Here is a 23,098-nt window from a genome sequence, read left to right on the forward strand (position 1 = left end):
ATTCTCAATTCTTTTTAAAAATCTTCATCCGTACATCAATGGCGAGCTTCAATCTCAATTCGATGACCTCGTTTTCTCATTTGTTAGGATCATCGACCAAAATTCCAATGCTAATTCCTGAATACTATGATCAGTGGGCTGATCGTATGCATGATTACCTGAATGGTCTAGATGAAGATTTGTGGTCGTGTATCTCGGAAAATGTCAATCCTCCGGCGAATGTTCAACCAATTGGAGCATCTACTGCAAGTCCTGTTGTTGAAAATCAATCCGATCGTCTAAAGAAACTGGAGAAGAGGTGTATGAGAGAATTACGAGGAGCTTTACCTCTAGTTGTGTACAATTACGTAAGGAGTTGTACAACTGCCAAAGAGATCTGGAACAAATTGAAAGAAAAGTTTCAAGGAAGCGAGAAGACAAAGATTAATTCAGTCAAACAGTGCTTGGTTGAGCTAAAAGACTTCAAACAAAAGGAAGGCGAAACAATTGAAGCATACAATGATCGTCTGAACGAGTTAATCTATCGTTGTCATCACTATGGAATTACTAGGACTTCAATGGAATTTAATCTCATCTTTGTAATGGGTCTTCGAAAGGAATGGAGAAGTGTGAGTACGATGGTTAAGAATAAACAAGGTTTTGATACATCAACTCTCAATGACCTATACAATCAGTTGAAGACACATGAAACTGAAGTAAATGAAATGGCTGAGGAATCGAAACTAAGTATGAGAGTTTTGCATATTTTGCTGTTTAGGCGCAACGGGTCCCTGCAGAATTTTATTAGTGACGATTTTTACCCGGTTTTTGGAAAATCTTGCAACTCTCACCCAAAAGTTAAAAAACAAAATTTTACGAATTTGGAAAATTTTTTTGAGGCTTTTTCGTGATTGTTTTTCAGTGCAAGATTTTTGGTGATTCATTTTTGGTACACTTCAAGGGGGAGTATTGTATTGTTCATTCCTCGGGCGCTTCTCACCCTTAATGGGTTTTATAATCTTTTTTTGATTATAATAAGGGGGAGAATGATGGGTATTCGAAGTGGGTTTCTCGGATATTCTTTGTGGATCTTGAAGATCGGTGATAATTCGAGGGGGAGTTTGGTCTTGATCGCGCTAGCTCGTTGGATATTGAAGCCGGACATCCAATCCTAACTTTGAGGGAGAGAATGTTAGGGTGCAAAGTCACGCTTGGATGAGGCTTTACCCACTTGTGTGTTAAATGAGTTGCTTTTTCTTTATAAGGAAGTGAGTGGCACTCATTTTATGTAAGGAACCATTTGGAGTGTTAGACAAGAGAGAGAAACTTGGTACAAAACCATTTGTATATTCTTTCTAGATCTAATGAGAGCTTAAAAACATATTTATTTACTCCTTGTGTTCTTGATTTTACATGATGATTCACTAGATCTTTCATATTCCGCATATGCCATCTTAATCTACACCACTTCACGTTCCCACCACCAACGCCAAAAATCTTGCCATCATCACCAACCCTCTTGTCAACATTACCAGCACCCCCTCCACCATTAAGATTCCCATCATCATCGTAGTCAGCATCAACCGCCACACCATCAGGAGTCCCTTTAGAGCCTGCAAAAGCACAAAGCTCGCGGATCCCTTGGATATCCAAATTCCCCAACCCCAACAAAGATGCATGGTCCCTACTGGCAAATGATAATAGGGCTTCATTTACATTCACAGCAGGACCAGTAGGGGGATACCAACACCAGGATTAGCAGAATCAGAACCCGCTGCAGAAGCCGGAGCATTGCGACTGGACTCCGTCCCAGCAACGAAAGCAGCATGGTAGATGATACTTACAACATTTGTAAAATCCGGGTGCTCAATCAACATATACACAATCCGCACAAGACCCACACGCAGTAGCCAGTCGAAATCACGCTGGGTAGCTTCGGCACCCGCTTGAACGACAACAATCAATTTGTCACGATCAGCAACGTCGCGTTCCAGAATTTCAACCTGAATCATCAACCCTTCGTTCACTTGAGTAAGGGAATCCAACTTGGCCTCCAGGGTAGACCTAATTTCTTCCACAACAGCATTCTCAGCAGCAAGCAGCTGACACTTTTGCTCCAAACCTCGCATGTCACTTCCTAACTCAGATACTTGACGCTTCAACCGAACCTCACGTGAATCACACCCCGCATGAACTGTCTCCATCTCGCTGAGCAGTTGGACACGTCAAGCACCTGCAATAAGGTAAAACATAGCCTGTGCGGCGGCATACAGCATATTGTGAGAAAGCACAGAACTACCCATGGCCTCCATGTCAGTAACTGCAGCAGGAGGAAATGTGTGCCGGACAAACTTTACTGTGTTGGTGCGTACAGAGAGGCGAGACTCGTTGTTAAGATTCCAAGCAGGGAAAAAAGTGGGAGGGCCGAAAGAACCCTCGCCAATAGCCCCACTAGGAGGAGTTGAGCCCCGCTCCACACTACTAGAACCTTTGACCGGAGAAGAATTCGGAGGAACTTCAGAAATAACTTAAACAAAAACATTGGCTGGACCCCCTGATACTGTTGAACGTCGTCATCGGGGAGCACAACAAGTGTTGCCGGTGTTGAAGATAATGAATTTAGAAGGCAGGCGAAACCACGCCTCGTCTGAACTCATTAAGCGACGTTAGGAGCTCCGGTAACCGTCTCTCCCATGGCTAAGACGACTTTTCTCTTGGCCTGCACACGACAGACGTCAGAGATAATACCATCCTTGTTGTCCTCATCCACCCCGACCGAACTGGAATAAGTGCCACTCAGGGATGTGACAGTGGTAATGGGACAAGCGGCTACAACACTCGCACCAATTGATGGCGGTGTCCCACCAACAACCGCAGAGGGAGTAGTTGCGGCAGTAGTTAGGGCAATCTAGTCGAGGCGTAGAGGGGGAGGAAGGCAATCGACCAAATCTACCTCTCGGTGCTCCAGTTTCCCCCGGTAACGCTTCTGTAACACTTCGTCCATGGACAGAGAGGACTCAACACCTGCAAAGCAATGAGACATGAGAAAAACAAATAGCCAAGGTATACAGATCAACTAAACTAAAAACGCTAACCAATAGGAAAAGGGGGGGGGAGAGGAAGAGTAAGGGAGACAATACAAACACTTACCATCGGTAATGGAGAAGAAGATCGCCATTTTCCCCCCGCCGCCTCTAAGAGGGACTCATTCCCATGCCTGCCAGCAGCACCTCAGAATAATCCTCAGGAGTAAGCTGGATGTTCTTCAGAAGGTCGGTGACACTTTGGTTGTGCGGAAACAGTCTGGGAGTAAGATCGGCAAAGGAGTTAGCATGATATCGTCCACAACCTGCCAAACCGTGATTCACCCACAACCACTTGTCTTGCCAATTCTTTGGGGTCTTCCCATCGGGAACCAAGGTGTGCCCCCCTCGCCGGATGGAAAAAGTGCACTTGTCACCAGTACAGCAGAACCTAAAGAAGTATTTAAAGACAAAATAGTCGGGGAGAACGCTGTTGGCACGACAGATCATCTCAAACGCCACTACCTTATTCACAGCGTTGGGAGCTAACATCTGGATGCTACAACCTTCTTTTCGCAGGACCTCCTCCTAAAATCGGTAAGAGGAAGGCGCAGGCCGGTGTCAAGGGACTTCAGATAACCCCACTTTTCCAGGAGGAGGAGATGTAATAGACGAACCAGGCGATGGGAACTCGAACCCATCCGCTGAAGAAAGGCCATATGTCTCCTCCAGATACTTGTACTCAGTATCGGTTGGAAGAGTTCCAGATGAATAAACCATGGAAGAAGAGAGGAAAAGAACTCTAGAAGAAAGAATAACAGAAGAGAGGAAGCGTGAAGAAAAAGGAAAATATAACGATAAGTGTTCTTATATGAGAAAAGGAAACGCGGGATATTCAAAATCCCTGACAAATGACGTAACCGCTAGCCATGATGAGCGGTCACGTCGTCATTAAAAACCGGAACGACGGGTGAATAGAAAACAGGCACGTATAGAGCAATTAAGTCTAGAACTTCGTTGTTAGCGCATCAACGCTATGTCTAGCAGACTGGAGGACTTGATAACGTTCCCTAGCTAGCAGGAAAGGGTCGTGCCTAGCTCAGAAGGCTGGTGCACCCGACAGACCAGGCCCAGCGGGCTTAGCGCCCGCCAGCGCCCCTAAGGGCAGGACGTTCTAGCAAAAGGATAAGCGCCGGCCAAAGGCGTCCTCGCAAGGGGCTCGCGCCCACCAAGGGCGCCCCATAGCTCCACGAAAAAATGTACGGTCAGGAGACAAAGCAAGGGATCAGAGCATTACAAGCAGGACTAATGGCAGCGCTCTAACAAGTAGAGGAGCACAATCCTCCAATCAGCGCCCCGTATCTTATCGGCTTAGGAGATCCTATCTCGTACGGACAAGCAGGATCGTTGAGTATAAAAGGAAAAGCTCATGAGCCCGACAGGTAAGACGCTTTCTCCAAGCTACACTACACACTCTCTAAACCCTACTAACTTGACCGTCGGAGTGTTTTTTCAGGGTGCACCCTCCCGGGAAACGGCTGACAGCCTCTTTTCTTAGTGACCTTGTAGGAGCAACTTAGGAACTGTTGTCGGAGCTTAACCAGAACAAGAGCAAGGTCACATCATAAGGTATGTGGTATGATGGGGTAACTCACTAAGCTTTGAGCTTATAGTTTTCAGTTTTGTTTTCAGGTACCTCTTCATCGAAGGGGAAGGAGCTGGCACGGTAGCAACGCATCACACACACAGGATTTCCGCACTATGAGATTCTTGGGATTGTACTCTGACATTGTTACTATTCTTATGATATGGTTTTGAGACATGTGGTTATTGTTTTATGAAATGACGTGACTCGATGATGTTTTCTTATAATTGTTTTTGTAAATCCTTTTATCAAAAATGAAATTTTTGATCTTGAAAATTAGGATGTTACAAGTTGGTATCAGAGCCTTGGTTTGGGGGATCCGGACACACTCTAGGGAGTGTCTGAACTCAAATCGAGGGTTTGAACGATTTTCACAAGAAAATAGTTTTTCCAAAAGTTAAAGTAAAGAGTTTTGAGAAAGAACAAGGTGTGTGATGCGTGCAACCGGCCGAGCTCAAGTAAGTTTTCCCCAATATACCCATACATTTTATGTTATAATATGATATGGTTATGAGAACTGTATGTTAGATTAGGGCTAAGGATCTAGGAAGATGCTGATATGCCTGTTATATGTGCGTACTGAGCCGCATGATAGTACTGATTAGTCATTGATATGATAGCTTGGATAGGATATGCTTGTTTTGTTGGGTTTTGTATACTACAACATCCTATGGTGCACATACAACCCTAAAAGCTTTGGATCTATGTTTTCTCTAGTTATACATGCAATATTGTTTCCAAATCTTTAAGCCTACAACTAGCATACAAATGATATAAACAATATAAAATACTAGTTAGGAGTTTACCACTTTGTGTAGCTTGTCGAACTTGTAGTATTTGGCCTTTAAGAACTTAGCACCAATAGTGTGAATGCCTCAAATGGAATCACAACACACCATGGACAAAGGATGACATATTGAGAGAGAATCCTAGCCACCAAAATCGTCCATAATCTCCAAGAATACATAAGTCATGATTTTGGCTATGGAGTAACATATTTATATGTGGGATTCCAAAGGTCATGGGTTAACCCTAACCCATATCCATGGGTTTATGATCCATGGTTCATGTGGCCCAACTCTTAGTCCAACATGGATCAATAGCCCAATCCATATGTTTCACTAATTACCATAATTAGTCCCCATAGATTTAATTAATCTCTTTTGATCACTAAATTAATTTCAAACTAATTCTTGATCAATACTAATTAAATCAGATGCTTTAATATTAATATATTAGAACTTATAATATATTAATAAATCATAAATAACCCCTTCTCAAAAGTCATCCTAACAAATTGTCCTGATGATATGCAACCCAAATGGACCATGCTACTCTCGGGTCAAGTACATACTAATTATAGTTATGAGCTTAGACACCTAATCCAACAGTCTCCTACTTGGATAAGTCTAATAACTATTATTGCAAGTATGACTCCAAAATCCCGATTAGCAATCATAGCTCTTAAAAGCCACTGTCGAACTCTGACCTAGTCAATGACGCGTACATTAGATAATGGATCATATATTCCTCCATTCTACAAGATATCATATGGACTAAGAGATGGATTAAAATCATTCTCTCTGTCCATCTGTTGTTTCCCGATTTCCGATTTATGAAGTCTGACTAATTGAACAAATCAAATCAGTCCAGGCTCGGCTGAGTGCTTAGGTTTGTCATCACTAAATCATCGAGGGGCCTACAGATATCGATTTTATCCTTCTAAGGGTAAAAGAAATGGATAAAATTTGACTCATATGATTGCTCTATTTACTCATTAAATCACACATAATGATGGGTTTTATAACACCAAGTTACTGGTGCGTTTTCACATCATCAATGTGCAACCGACTTGTAAAGTGCAACTCATATCTCTTAATTTCAAGAATATAAGATATTATCGTATCATGATCACTCGTGATAAAATCCATAAAGTTGTTCAAATGAGCATTGGTTTAATCAAATACTCGAATCTTATTCCAGGAGTACTCATGAACACTGCAAGCAAACTTGTGCTATGTCTAAACGCCTTTAGACAACCTACAGACCCATTCATGACAGTCTTGCCTCAATACCTACTTCCAAAGTATGATCGACTGTGGTCGGTTTGAAGAACCTAGTTATTCAGGAAGTCAAAACATGCAAAGTGAAACACAAGAATAATCGAATCCAATATGGTCTTAGAACTTGTGAATGTAAACAAAACACCATTTATTTAATCACCATATTGATTACACATTATTCATTGTATAATGTTTCGATTAATCAACTTAATACTTGAATTAAAACAATAGTCCCATGATCCAAGCATGCACACTATGTTTGCCTATGGTTCTTTCTTTGTGAAATAGATCAATTGAACACATCTTCAATGAAACTTATTTCACAATTCCAAATTCTTACTGTAAATTTAAGAATACAAAGTTCTTGTTATTTACTATAATTTATTAGATTCTAAACTTATATGCTTTGATCCTCTTGTAATGACTATGCACAAAAGTCACAGAGACTTGGCAACAGACATTACAACGTATTCCGAAGTCTCACATTCAAAGTACATTCCTTTGAACACCCTTCTTGCATTAAGTTTTATAATCTTACACAGATTTAAAGAATAACTTCCACATATGGAAACATTTCCATATTCTCATTTTGACTATCTCTTCTGAACAAAAGTTGCCTCTTTTCAGAATATGTCAATATGGTCCTTCCAAAATTTACACTATACTTCCAACTGTCCATGAGCAACCAATCTTTGGTAAACCTCAGATTGTCCTCGACAATTGCTTAATCATTTTAGCCATATCTCGTTCTAGTCCATTTCCCTCTTAATGCCCTAGGCATTTGGAAAATTCAGAACACATAATATTATAGCATATGTAATCAATCCTATACCCGAAGCATATGTGATACGATACATAATGTATTACACAAAGACGTGATACTTTACCAGTATTTTGCTATAATGTTTCCATTTGCCATGTTCTCACAATTCGAACTATGAAGAGGGATGTCGTAATCATAATCGAATTTGAGAATGCAAGTAACATTTCCATATATAGAATTCTCTTATGTTGAACCATTCCAACATAACATTCATATATATACTTGACTAAATTTGATTAAAATATCAATCTAAGCTTTTAGAATTGGATAATGAAGTATAATTTCCTCTCCCTTAATTATAGCAAAACAACTTTTCAAACCCTACAACTTTCCGAATTGAAACTTTTGTTTTCTATAATTAACATTGCTAACTTGCAACACTTAACATAATAATCATGCTCCCACTAACATGATAATTGTATCCTTATTAGCATAACACTTATGCTCCCACTAGCTTTGACATGTATCCAAAAATCAGTTGGACTTCTAGAAATCAATAATTATTGACTTTCTTACCAAAGTTCAGATTTCTGATTCGAGATGATTCGAGAAGACTTTATCTAAGCTTCCCAAAATCATACACCTTTCCTTAGATAACTCACATGTGTGTCTAAATAGTTTTAGAACTATGAAGAAGAATACCGTTATCATAGTCTCAAATGTTTAGACCTTTGCCATTGTTCACAATTCGAACTATGAAGAGGGATGTCATAACCATAATCGAATTTGAGAATGCAACTACCATAACTGCTAACTCGAATCCTTCAAAATCTACTTAGTGAAAGCATTTCCTCACACTCATTTTCATGAATTGGATAGAAACCCTATGACACTTATATTTTTATGGTGTATGTGTTCCTATCCATGTGAATTTCTCATAACCATAATCACAAGACAAGGTTAGTGACAAATCCAAACTCATATGGACTGAACTTGTTCAATCTTAATTTCTCACCACTTGGCAGCACAAGGGCCTACCATTGCTTCCAAGTTGTTATGAAAACAATTGAGAACTCATAGAACTCACATGCATAGTCAACTTTAACTGGGATGGGCACGGAAATAAGAATATGTCAACACGATAGGTTATAATCCTCAAGTCGTGTGCTAGTGATTAACAATACTCTTGATTAGTTCTTTAAACTTTTCAAGATCTTTAAGACTCCCACTGACCTCTTGACATATAAGATTCTCTATGCCAAGGACCATTCCTTGACAAACAAGTATTCAAGAGTTAGTGTGGATTCTTATCAAGATAAACACTTCACACAATTGGTCTTAGTTGGTCTTTGTTTTATCCAAAACATCACAACTTACTAGTTTCAAATGTACAAGAGTAAGAAAACATTTTACTCTACAATTGAAAAGTGTTATAAATCTTTCTTAAGATTATGTCACTCAATGCTCAATCTTGGCATATGACTCTAAGGCTTGATTTTGGAACGAAGTATGATTTATCTTTTGATTTAACCATTTCAACAATTCACGATTCCTCTTCTTAGCTATACAAATGCACTAAGATGTCCTTAGAGGATCAATTGTGATATGGTTTCATAATCACTAAGATAATCATAAAACAAGATACTCAAGTACTCTCCCATCTCTTCAGATTGGAGAAACTTTTATCTTTCTGCCTAATTTGATTCTTCTTATTCGTTCTGCTACACAATGAAACTTTTTCAATGATCCAGAATTATACTTAATCTTGTAAGTATAACCATATTTACTAAACTTTAGTAAATCAAAACAAATAGTCTTATCTTTCTTTGTGGTGGACCTGATCAGCGCACAACCAAGTGTACCCAATTCCCTAGTCCTTCACTTGACTCACATATACATGTGAACAAGGAATTAGTCCTAATTTTCCAAAGATGAAAATTCTCATCCATCACACAATACAAGTTGTATGATTCCAAGTTTCTATCCAACTAAAACTTGGTTGATGAAAATCTTTCTTTATTTGGTAAATTATGACACTACCACAAACGAAAGAATCAATTCCTATCAATGGAAACATATAAATAACAACTTTCACAAATGTCATTGTAAGGATACTTAAAATAAAATCAAATAAAGATTTTTCTTTTTATTTAGAAATTGCAGAAAACTTATCCTTACAATGCAAATGAAAACTATGTTGTTATCTATTACTAAGCAATCTATCATAACTCTCAAGCAGCTCAAAATCCTGATCATCAAACCATGCGATCGAAATCCATTTCCTCACGATCAGAATCAGCTTACTATTCCTTTAAGTTTCCTTTGATTCTTATAAACATCAAAATGTAATTACATTACATCATGTATTAAGAATCTCTAAATAGAAACTTAATAGAGTTAGATAGTAGGATTTACGTGAAGTAGAGTCTAACATTTTTGACTTTACCATCTCTTAGATTTCTCAGGTAGTCATGACAGCTTCGCTTCCAATGTCCCTTTTATTGGCAATTAGAAACAAATGGTTTCTTTCACATTGACACATGAGACAATCCCAGAGCTGGCCTTTCTCTTAAGTTCAAACTTTTTGACTTTAGCCAATTTCTCTCCCTAGGAGAAGAAATCATTTCTGAAATGTTACTGTTGTCCATGGAAACTTGGGAAGTGGATATTCCAATCAAGTTTGCTTTACCAGTGCTCTAAATCATTGTTGATTCAGCAACAACAAGCAAATAGGTAAGATCGACAAGGGTCATGTTGTGATCTGTCATCAGGGATTGACTAAAGAACCAAGTCAACAACCAGCTTCCTCGAGACTTCGACACCCATCTCTCCCAGCCTGTCAATATGTAACTTAATCTCCAAGATGTGGGCACATATAGACTTTGCTTGCCAATAGGGATTGAGTGGCCTTGAACTTTTCAAGTCTTTGAACTTGTGGGTTAGGGAGAATAATTGAAGGAGGTGGAGGAAGTGAAGTATGATTTCCAGTCCCATTAATGCACGACAAAGGGATTAATCTTTCACCTTGATCGCCATTTGGGATATCATCTTCATTTGGAAAGCTTTTCCAAAAGGATAAGGAAGACCATAGTTGTCTGAACTAGACATCTATAAGGGATAAATTCAAGTTTAGTTGATTTAAGTCCTTAACATAACACCCAAATGAGATATTAAGGCTAGGACCCAACACAATATTTTACAATTCGGAAGAGGGATGTCGTAATCCAATTGCAAAATATTTGAAGGTAGGTAAATGACGATTTACCAATTTCCATCATGAAAAACGAAATTGAATATTAGGTTTTAAATGGATTAAAATTCCTAGATCTTTTGAGATTCATTGAACTTTTCAATGGCATGTTTAATCTCGATTATGCCCTTCAAGTTTGTAACTGGGATGCCGAGGATCACAAACAAGGTATGAATAACCACGCAAATTAGCTTGGTACACTTAATGTTACAAACCACCTAATCAATGTACCGGTTAACCATACACGCTCCATTGATCAATGATTAACATCAAGCTATCCTTTGCCACACATTTCCAGTCCCAGATTAGTGTGCCGGTTAACCACACACGCTCCACTAAGGACTTAACAAGGTGCAAAGTGCAATTTCATGGGTTAGCACCATATTCATATTTTTCCTAAAGTAACTAAGATTGGGAATTTAATAAAGTTTAGTTACTTTAAATATTCATTATATTTTTAATGAGAATTAATGTCCTATCCTACCCGTTCAGCTAATGATCCTCCACCAGTCAAGGAAGCGGTGGGTGAAAGTGGACACCCATTAAACTACCATTTTATAGGCAGTAACCTTATACCCCCCTTATATACCAGCTTCGTGAATGAGGCCTACTAACGGTAATACAAACTTATTTTTATACATATATATATAAGTATTAACTTTTAATATTATAATAGTATAAGGGTGTATTTTAAACTTTTAAAACACTTGGTGGTTTAATCCATTAATTAAACTATACTCTTAATTTAATTAAACTTAAACCATGTCATTATGGAATTATTAACTCTCATTTAATTAAACACTTTAATTAATTTAATAAAGTCCATAAGGTTTGAATTTTAAATTTTAAAATACTAGGGTTTGGAATTAAAGTGTTAATAAGAGAGACTTTAAAAATTCTAAAACTTGAGGGCAAGTTTTGAACTATTCAAAAACTTTTGGTTTACATAACTTATGAGTTTAATATAGGTTTTATGAAAAGAATTTTGACATTCCATAACTTGAGGACAAGTTATGGAGTTCATAAAAACATTTATGTAAAACACTCTTCAAGTTCCATAACTTGAGGACAAGTTATGGAAGACATAAAACCATTTTATGATGACATTAAAAATAAGAATTTTCACTTTCCATAACTTGAGGACAAGTTATGTATTTCATCAAAACATATAGATCAAAAAGTTGTAACTAACAAAAACAAACAATTTTCCTATGATCTAATTAAACTCATAAGTTAAGATAATTCATATAAAAAAAGTTTCAAAAAATTTGCCTAATCATATAAACTAATACAAATCAGGAAACTTTGACAATTATTTTTTATTTGGATGAGAATCATCATTACCATATCAACAAAATCAGATTTTATGAACTAAAACATTTTGTGGTAATGATTCTAATCCAAAACAGGCCAAAAAAACTCGAAATTCTGCACACAGGCTACCCAACTCGTCGAGTCTGTTACTGGACTTGTCGAGTTTGTTGAATTTCTTCATGAACTCGTCGAGTCCAGCCTGACAGATTGCAATTTTTCAGTTTTACAGCCTTGAACAATTAGCCATGCATCAAATATAATAGAAAACAACCTGGCTCTGATACCACTGTTGGGTTTTGTATACTATAACATCTTATGGTGCACATACAACCCTAAAAGCTTTGGATCTATGTTTTCTCTAGTTATACATGCAATATTGTTTCCAAAGCTTTAAGCCTACAACTAGCATACAAATGATATAAACAACATAAAATACTAGTTAGGAGTTTACCTCTTTGTGTAGCTTGTAGAACTTGTAGTATTTGGCCTTTAAGAACTTAGCACCAATAATATGAATGTCTCAAATGGAATCACAACACACCATGGACAAAGGATTCCATTTTGAGAGAGAATCCTATCCACCAAAATCGTCCATAATCTCCAAGAATACATAAGTCATGATTTTGGCTATGGAGTAACATATTTATATGTGGGATTTCAAAGGTCATGGGTTAACCCTAACCCATACCCATGGGTTTATGACCCATGGTTCATGTAACCCAACTCTTCGTCCAACATGGATCAATAGCCCAATCCATATGTTTCACTAATTACCATAATTAGTCCCCATAGATTTAATTAGTCTCTTTTGATCACTAAATTAATTCCAAACAAATTCTTGATCAATACTAATTAAATCATATGATCTCATATTAATATATTAGAACTTATAATATATTAATAAATCACAAATAACCTCTTCTAAAAAGTACATCCTAACAAATTGTCCTGATGATGTGCAACCCAAATGGACAATGCTACTCTCGAGTCAAGTACATACCAATTATATTTATGGGCTTAGTGATGGGTTTTACACAAAATAACATACTATGTGTTCATGAAAACCCTAAAGCTTGGATCTAGGTTTCTCTATTGTACATGCAATTCATCCATATAACGCCCGTAGATCGAGGCTAGTCAATTTAGAGATAATAGGGGTCGGAAACGACTTTTCAACAAAAGATTATTTAGAATAAATAATCTTAACCAAGTTGTAGAATACGTCTCGAGGGTTCCGTACATATAAAGAATGCCGAAATCCGAGTTATAACGAAGAAGTTATGGCCCGTCGAAGTTTTACGGCAAAACTGGCACGACACCGGGAGACGTAAATAGTGAATTTACGATGAATGACTTTTTAGCCTTAGTGATCTAAACAAAAGTTGTAGTATATGTTTGTGACAACCCGATATTTCGAATCAATGTAATGACCTAAAAAGTCAAGAATTGTAATCTCTTTTGATATAATGAAATTAGCATCAAAAATAAAATGTTCAAAAGTCTCTATTGGGTTGCCTAAAATGATAGTTATCGTGTCAAGGTTTTCAGAAATATAAAGAACACTAAAATCTGAGTTATAACAAAGAAGTTATGACCAATCGAAAATTCGTGCCAAAACCGGTAAAACACTGACAAACATAAAAAGTAAAATTGTAATAAAATACTTTTTAGCCTTAGGTATCTAAACGAAAGTCGTAGATTATACTAAATCGTGAACGTGCATAAAAAGAACGTCAAAATCTGACTTCGTATGAGGAAGTTATGATTTTTCTAAGTTTCGGGATAGCAGTAGACAACTAAAAACTCGAAATAAAGACTGAGGGATTTTTGGCCGAAACAACCTAAATAAGAATTGAAGATCTCAACAATGGTAGCGCAAGGGTAAAAAGTCTGACGAAAACGGACGTCGGATGAAGAAGTTATGACTTTATGATGGAGCTTTCGTGTCCCGGCCTATTAAAAATAATTAATTTAAAATAACATCAAATTTAGCCGACAAAATCTAAACGAGAGTTGTAGAGCATTTTCTCACCTACGTGTGCATATATAGAACGTTGAAAACGGAGCTCGTACGCGGAAGTTACGGATTTTACAAGTTCGAGACACAAAATCTGAGGCTGTCAGACTGGCCACGACATGGCACAGATGGCCACAACGTGGGGACCCTGACAGATGGGTTTTCAGGCTTGGCAGAAGACTTCTCATCCATGGAAGAGGATAAGATCGACTCCACGACGTGGGACCCAAAAATTGGGCTATAAATAGAGCTCAAAGGGTTCCCGGTTTCATTGCTCAATTCTCTTCTTTCTCGTGCCGAAGCTCTGCGTTTAAACCCCCGAAGCCATCCCGAAGCCCCGGTCTTCACATCCAAGTTCCGAAGGAAGGTTTTATACTCCCGAGATTCCCGAGATTCCCGAGAATCCCGAGAAATCAACTTTCTCAAGTCGAAGTTCTGCTCGGTTCTCGTCTCACCTTCTTCAATCTATCAAGTGAGTTCATACCCCTACAACTACGTTTTCAAATGCTTTGTAAATGCTTTTATACACTTTTAAGGGGGGGGGGGGTGGGGAATACAAGTAAACACACGGTTATCCTCGTGTGAAAAACATAAATCTTTTTCTATACTCTTTGTTATATACTCAATCATATGTGATTTATAACTATCATACGAACACGTTTTCATGCAACATATCACGGTAACACCTTGTCCTTTTGAAATAAAACATGTTGTTATATAAATATCAAACACTTTATTTATATTTTGAGTATAAATGTTCAATAATGTTATTACAAATGTTATACTTTACATACAAAGTCGACACTACACTAGGGTTTACCATACAAACGAAACACACTTTTGGAAAAACTCTAATAGGTATAGTTTAAAAGGAAATCATGAGATTTTACATACTATAAGTACTATATCAAGGAAATACTTTCATATACAAGAACAAATGGACTTTTCATACGTAAATCAATTTGATACTAAGTTTTGTGAGCCATTCATCTTCACGTACTTTCAAGTATGCAGTTAAAGTCCTGTATTATATACCATAATCTCTTGTAGGGAGAGCGTGATACTTGTGTATAGATCTATACAGGATTGGCAATCCCGCACCTAAACTGTTAGCTACAGTTAGACCGGCAGGTCTGGGGTGACAAACGTCATAACATTCCAACGCCTGAAGAACGTTGTTACATGCACTCTAGGTCAATAGCATGGTTATAAAACTCACATGGAGTATTAAAAACATGTGGATTTACGGGGTTATCAAATGCCTTAGTGATTTTATACATACATAAATCTATTATTCTAGGCATGAAAAACACTATTGCATTACAGTTTTGGAACTTTTAAACTACCATACACTTATGGGAAAATATTGGATTTCTAGAAGCAAACATTCAAAACAGTCGGGTCTTGGTAGAAGACTACTTTTATACTAGTAGGAAATATGGGATTTTCTAGGAGCTTTCAAACATCTACAAACAATTTCATTCAAATTTATACAAACATTGACATTAAATACTTATGAACTCACCAGCTTAAATGCTGATCTACTCTTTTAAATCTACTTGTATTTCTCAGGGATACAGTAATACAGGTAAAATTCAGCTTTTGGAGAAGTGACGCTAAGGCATCGGTTTAAAACTCATTTTGTCATCATATTGTAATTTGTTTTGAAACAAGTATCATTCAACAATGTAACTTTTAAATTATATATATGATGGTTGTTTTACTTTCTTTACTATGTATTCAACTGTTACGATACTACATGAAGTCAACCGCTCTCGAACAATTCCACCGTTCTGGTTTGGGGGTGTGACAATGTTAAACCGAGAACATACAAAAAAAGAACGCCCAAATCTGACTTCGTATGAGGAAGTTATGAATTTTATAAGATTTGACATAGCAGTGCACGACCCGAAACTCGAATTTTAGTTTGAGCGGTTTTTGGCCTACGCGACCTAAATGAGAGTTGAAGACCTCATTACTAGGAACTCAACGGTAAAAAGACAGAAGAAAACAGAGTCCTTATGTAGAAGTTATGAATTTTACGCGGACATTTAACAATATAATCTCCTTGTACTGTTAAATTTAAGATCGGTCGAGAATTAGTCGATGGAGTCAAAATGAAAGTTGTAGATCTTATTTTTACCTACGCGTGGATATAAATAACGTCAAAAACGGAGCTCGTATGTGAAAGTCACGGATTTTAGAAGTCGGAAGTGTGCTGTGCGAAAATGGGTGACATGACACAATCTTGGCCATTGCTTTCTCCCCAAGTCTTGCCACCAGATGGTGACATGTGGTACCAAGTTCAGCCATATTTCACCCTATAAATAGAACCTCTCCCACCCTCATTTTCTTCACACCTTTCCCATTCTTTCTTCTCTTTACTCTCTCTCTAAAACCTCTCTCTAGCCTCGAAACCGGCGGAAGCCCCGGAGTGCTCGACGGCTCCGAGAAGAAGAGCTTTTCGGCTCGGGAACGCTGCTCCAAGCAAATCCCGGTTTTCTATAAACCCACTATTTCGTCGAAGGAAATTATTTTTAAGAAGCGAAGCGCTGTCTGAGTTCGGAATCACCACCTTTTCAAGTGAGTGCGTGGTCCCTTTCATCTTACACATAGATATGAAGTATTTAATATAAATTACGTGCTGTGAGTGCATAGTTACTTTCATCTTACACATAAATATGAAATATTTTATATAAACTACGTGTTACGTGTGCATATTATCTGTATACTTGCTATCTATGCTGGATGAACGATTTTATACCTGTTTTAAATGATTTAAATTGTATATGTATTTTATATCTACAAATATGTTAGGTATGCCATGGGTAGATGAATAATGAGAGATACAAGATGATGTGAGTAAACATTGACAGCTATAGACTTAGTGCCTAATAAATAACATCGGCAGCTATGGACTTAGTGCCTATTGGACAAACACTGGTAGCTATGGACTTAGTACCTACCAGGTAAACACGAGTGGCTATGGAATTAGTACTTGTTAGGTGTTGGTACCTATGGACTTAGTACCTGGTAGCTATGGACTTAGTGCCTACACTGGTAGCTATGGATTTAGTACCAGATGAATGAACTTTAGCAGCTATGGAATTAGTGCTTTAGGAACGAGCATTGGCAGCTTTGGACTTAGTGCCTGTCGTATAAACCCTGGAAGCAATGGACTTCAGTTTGAAGGAATATAGGATAAATAATTCTTAGGGTAGACCCTTAAGAGTAAGGAAGATAATGGGGATGGGTAATTGGGTTGATTGTTCGATGTTTAAACATAATAATTATATTATTGTGGGTTGAAAACCCTATGTACTCACCAGGTTTCCCAACCTGACCCACTCAGTTTATTTATATCATAGGTGTTGATATGAAGTCACATTACACTGAGAGATTAAGGAGATATAAATCACTAGTGATAATGAATGTAAGTTCTGTTTATGCTTATGTTACTGTATTGACGATGACATCCCAAATGTTTTAAAATGAATAAAAATACTTTTCTTTGAAAATGCTTTGATAACGTATTTATCATGTTTTTCTGGGAACAAATTCCGCAACATTTTTATTAAAAGTACTCTGATTTTTATAAAGCATAAACAAAATCGGTCTTTTCTGGCCGTAAAAATGGGGATGTCACAATCCAAGACTTTCAAACTCTAGATCTAGCATATGAAATTCGAAATTAACATAATAAACAGATCTAGATGTTTACCTTGTTGTTGATTGAAGATCTTGAAGCCTTGAGAACTTTAGCACCTCAAATGTTGTGCCTCTAATGAATCACAAAGACCAAGAGAAATTGGAGGAAGCAAGAGAGAGAGAGAGAGAGAGAGAGAGGAGGAGGAGAAAATCGGCTCTAGGACTTCTAGGGTTCAAGTGGCCGAATTTGTCATGCCCAAGGGTCCTTTATATAGGTGTAGGAATTTGGGTTTCAGTCATTATCCTTATCTGGTTACTTAGCCACCAAGCAGCCCATAAGATAATTCTAGAATCCCTATCATGGACGAATTATTAAGGCATTATCCCTAGAATTCGTCCACCCTATCATCTAGGGTTTCCTTGCCCAACTTTGTAATTATCACATAATTACAGTTCAATCCCCTTAGTTTAATTAACTTCTTTTGATTCACAAAATTAATTCTTAATTAATTCTTGACCAATGTTAATTAAAAAAATATGATTTATCTTTTAATATATTAGTCTTATAATATATTAATAAACCATAATCACCTATTTCTATATTATTCCTCCAGTCAAGTTGCTTTGGTGAAGGCAACCCAAAAGGACCATGCATAATCGGGTCAAGTACATACCAAATATAGTTATGGACTTAGACACTAATCCACCACTTAGACACATAATCCAACTTGGTTTGGATTAGTCAGCGCCCAAATGCTGCTTGATTTGTGCTATTAGGAGTTCTAGCTATCTTTAGTTAACTAGTAGACGAATACATTACTTTACATATTTCAAGGACTAAATAATTTCAGAATGTTAGGTCTAACCATATTTCGCAGCTCTTGTCTGAGTTCAACTGTTGTAGGGTAGGGCCTCTCATTTGAAGAATTATCTGGTCTTAGTGATATGTAATGGTATTCGCGAGCTAGTTAGGTAAAGGTAGCAGGGACTTCTTACGCAACTGACGACGGAGAGTGAGTCGAAGAGTTACCCCTGGGTAAGCCTAAGATGAGATTAACACAGAGTGCAACAGTAGTAGAAGGGACTTGGTGAAGTCAAAGCAATCATTGAGGAAAGTACAGATAGATGTGGAAGGTAGTATATGCCCGTACTACTGAAAGCATAGGATCCGTACTCAAGTCAAGGAGGGCCGAAATAGAACCAGGGAACTTGTAGAGTGTGTGAGACCTCTCGAGATTATGTATGACCCTGATACTTGTGTGTTTTGTTTCAGAATGGTGGTGATTTTGCGTCACGGAGCAGGAGGATTGGGATCAGGTTCGGGTTCAGGTTCAGGTTCCGAGCCAGTTTTGATACTCTTTTTTGGCTTGGCTCAATGCCTTTTTGTATGCGTTCCCTTTCTTGTTCAAGCTTTAGAAGCGAAAATATGCATTTGTTTTTACCGAATCAACTTCAATGGTTAGGCTTGGAATTGTCGAGTTCCTCTCTTGAACCTCCATAATTATCCCAACTGCGTGCATTGGTTGGTTCAACATGACATTCTTTTAAAAAAACTGGTGACTTAAAATTTAATCAATCCCCCGATAGTGTGTTTTATGTTGTTTGTTTAAGGAGATTACCTGATTCAAAGATTACTAGTTCTTCAGGCAACCCAACCCACTGGTCTAGATTAACATGGTTCCGATAAAAGGTGATCACTTTCATATGGAGAGCATGCTTAGAGCGTATCACCACAACCTTGGCCCTTAGCTGCAGAGGTATTTATATTGCTACTTCCTATTACTCCCTCTGCTTGGAGGTTGATAAATCCACATATCATCTACTTGGCTCTTATTTGTCCACTCAGGAAGTGGTGCATTAGATTTTCAAATGGTGTTCCATTCCTCTTGGAGTCCTGGTTCTCTCAGTAGGTGATGTCATCAGTTATGCAGCGAATTATGGAAAATGTCAAAAAAAGTGCTGTTAGCTATTACATATGGTACTTTGTGATGTGTTTGGAAGACGAAAAATGATAAGGTTTTCAAAAAGATTCATACTACCCTTTCGAACACATGATAATATTATTTATATGATTTTTGGATGGTTCAATTATGGGATAAAATAGAAAAATAAAACCGGACTACATGGAGTTGTAACTTTTTTTGTTTGTTTGTGATTTCCCTTCCTTTTTTGTTCTCTTCCTGTCTCTGCATCTCGCTAGACAATGGTGATAAAATTTCACCCTTCCAAAAAAAGGCCAAAAATTATAATAATATTTACATAATACGACTTTATTATGCTACACAAACTCATAACGCACCAAAAACATATATTGCACACTATGTATACATGTGCACACGTGCATCTTTAATTTCCTCTATTTGTATATTAAAAATAAATATAAGTTTACGCTTTGGATTCCAATATCAATTATTTGATTACCATCTATTTATTATAAAATATTTGTAGTAGTGATTGTGTTTTATATAAAGTGTTTTTTACTTTTAATTATTTTAAAACAAATTAAATGACAACTTGCCGATGCAAAATATGAAGTTGGGAAATACATGTCACAAGTAGTACTACTTCTTTCGACATAATCGTAGTCTGTCAAAAATATTGGGACAATCATAAAAAATATGAAAATGGATAGCATGTTTAACAATTTGATATAGTTTTGATATTTTAATAAAATGATTATCTATTTCGTAAGTAAACCAACACGTGGTGGCTCTGTGTAACCTTTTGGTATCCAAACCGATGTCTCAAGTTCAAACATTAGCGTTTCAATCAAAAGATTGGTCAGAAGAAAGATGGGTGATGCAGTTTCGAAAGGACCGCTTAGTATCATTGCCAAATACGAGTCCTTCCCCAAATCTCATAATATCAGGCATTGGAGGGTAAAGAATCCATTTTTTATTTTGTAAGCGATTAATTGTATAATTTCAATAAATTTTGAAATTATTTTTACTACAAAATGATGAGAGAATATATGAACATTCACAATACAATCGCAAAATATGACTTTCTGTCGAGTTTTTTTTAGGTTTTTATATTAAATATCATTTATAAACTTTTTAAAGGGTTTTAAGGATCATTTATAAAGCAATATTGTAATTCATACTTGACCTTGTTACGGATTTGGCCATTTTATTAAAAGGTCTCAATTTATCAAATGAAATTATTCATTTTGGGTAGCATTGCGATTATCCTAAAATACCTAAAGTTTGTTCTGGGTGTGTGAAGAATGTGAATTGCATAGATTTTGTAGACTTGGTAATATGTACAGGTAAATAAATATGCTACTAAGAAAATGATGACATACAAAAAGTTACTCAAGTTTGAAATTTTGTTCAAATAGATTATGGAACGAGAACATAACTTTTGAGATAAGTCTCTTAGTAGATATATATTGTATTTACGTAGAATATTGTCATTTATATATCATGTATATACATTTTCTGTCTGTTCTTTATGGTATCATATTACTAAAACCCTAGTATTTTTCCCTATGTTTTCAGTGGCCACAAGCTCTCACCGTCGACCCACCTTCTTCATCTTCTTCTTCTCATTCTGTCTCTTAGTGGATATATATCGTATTTACAAACAAAAATGCGTTTGATCCCGTATTCACTGTCAACAACATCAAAAACGTGATTCCACTAACCCTCAATCAAATCGCTCTGAAGATCGATATGCCTCGTGGCTCGAATTGTTCCGGATTCATACTTGTGCTTACAACATACTCAATGATATTGATGTCACAACCCTACACCCTGTAGTGATTGATGAACCTACTTGGAACTCAATGTAGTCGTAACATAGTGGATCTACAACACCATTTTGACAAAACTTCTTCAAACCATAATGAAATTGGTTGCCACCGCTTTTGAAATGTGGAAAAGACTTAAATAATTGTTTCAAGACAACAAACATACTTGTGTCGTTTATCTCAATGAACAGTTCAACTGAGTTTGCCTGGAATACTTCTCAAACATTTTCGACCAATGTGCTCATCTTAAAAATCTTTGAAATCAATTTTCAAATGTGGGCAACCATATTCCTGAAACCAAAATGGATACCACTCGTTTTGGGTCTCATCATAGGTGACTATGACACAATTTCCATGTTTATAAAACGAGTTCTCAACTACTTTCGGAAGAAACATGACACACTAAACAAGATAATCACGTCCCTCACGCTCTTGCCACTCAACACATCAAGCCCTCCAACCACTATGTGATGAAACTCCATTTTATGAGCCTTCTCTTGTTGGTCGAGGACAGTTATGAGGCGGCCAACACAGTGGTCACACCTTTGGCATGGGAAGTCACTATGGAAGAGGACAAGGACATGTCCGATCGCCACATCAACTTTACTATTAAACCCACCTCAACACGAATGATGCAAATTGTAACTATAGGCCTTTACCCTATCCATACACTATGACTTTGCCACAAGAACAACATGGCATCCTTGGGTTACAACCTAACTTTTGAGCTAAGTCTAAAACACCTCAACAAACCCACTTCACTGCCAATGTGATGTGTGACATCCCCTATTTTTCAGATCCGAAAGAAACTTTTCTTTACACTTTCAAAACCATATTATTTTTCTTTGCGGAAAATCCCGATAAAATAAAACATTTTGCGGAAATTGTTTTGTTTTGTTAAAATATCTTGAGTAAAGATGTTGTTTCACAATACAAAAATCCTAAGGATGTCATAATCAATACACAACATAAGTTACAACGTAAAGAGCTAAAAGTCATGAATACTATTGCAAGTTGTCTCTTAATCACTCAACATCCTAATCAAGTCCCACCAACTATAGCCGTGTTACCTGTGATGCATATAGTTTGACCGGGCTAGGTTTGGGAAAACCTGTTGAGACACATAGGGTTTTCAACCCCGAATATTATTATGATAATAATCCATAATTATCAAACCCACAAAACCAACCGTTACCAAACATCATAGATTTTTAATCCAACGAAGATATCTATAAGTCAATATACCTACACATACCCAACCCAATTGATTCTCACAAATCCTAATCCACGATCATCTAGAAGAATCACCTCACCCAATGTAACGACATGATTTTTCAAACAATTTTTTTTTTTTAAATTTTAAAATTCATAAAGCAAATGTCTCATCATAAGTTCTCAAAAACAACCAACAAGTTTTCAATACAATTATTCAAATCCAGGATCCACCATCATAGCTCGATATCAAGAGTCTGTGTACAATCACGCCGGTGCCTTCCCGCAATCCTCGGAAGTACCTGAAACACATAGCACATAACACGGTAAGCACGAATGCTTAGTGAGTTCCCCAAAATACCACATACAACAAATTCGCCACTCGAGGCTATACTCTGTAGGACCCTCCGACTTGAGTGTCTCAGCGGGACCC

The sequence above is a fragment of the Lactuca virosa genome, chromosome 9 (genome assembly GCF_052849685.1).
Source record: "Lactuca virosa cultivar CGN04683 chromosome 9, Lactuca_virosa_CGN04683_v6, whole genome shotgun sequence".
Taxonomy (NCBI): Eukaryota; Viridiplantae; Streptophyta; class Magnoliopsida; order Asterales; family Asteraceae; genus Lactuca; species Lactuca virosa.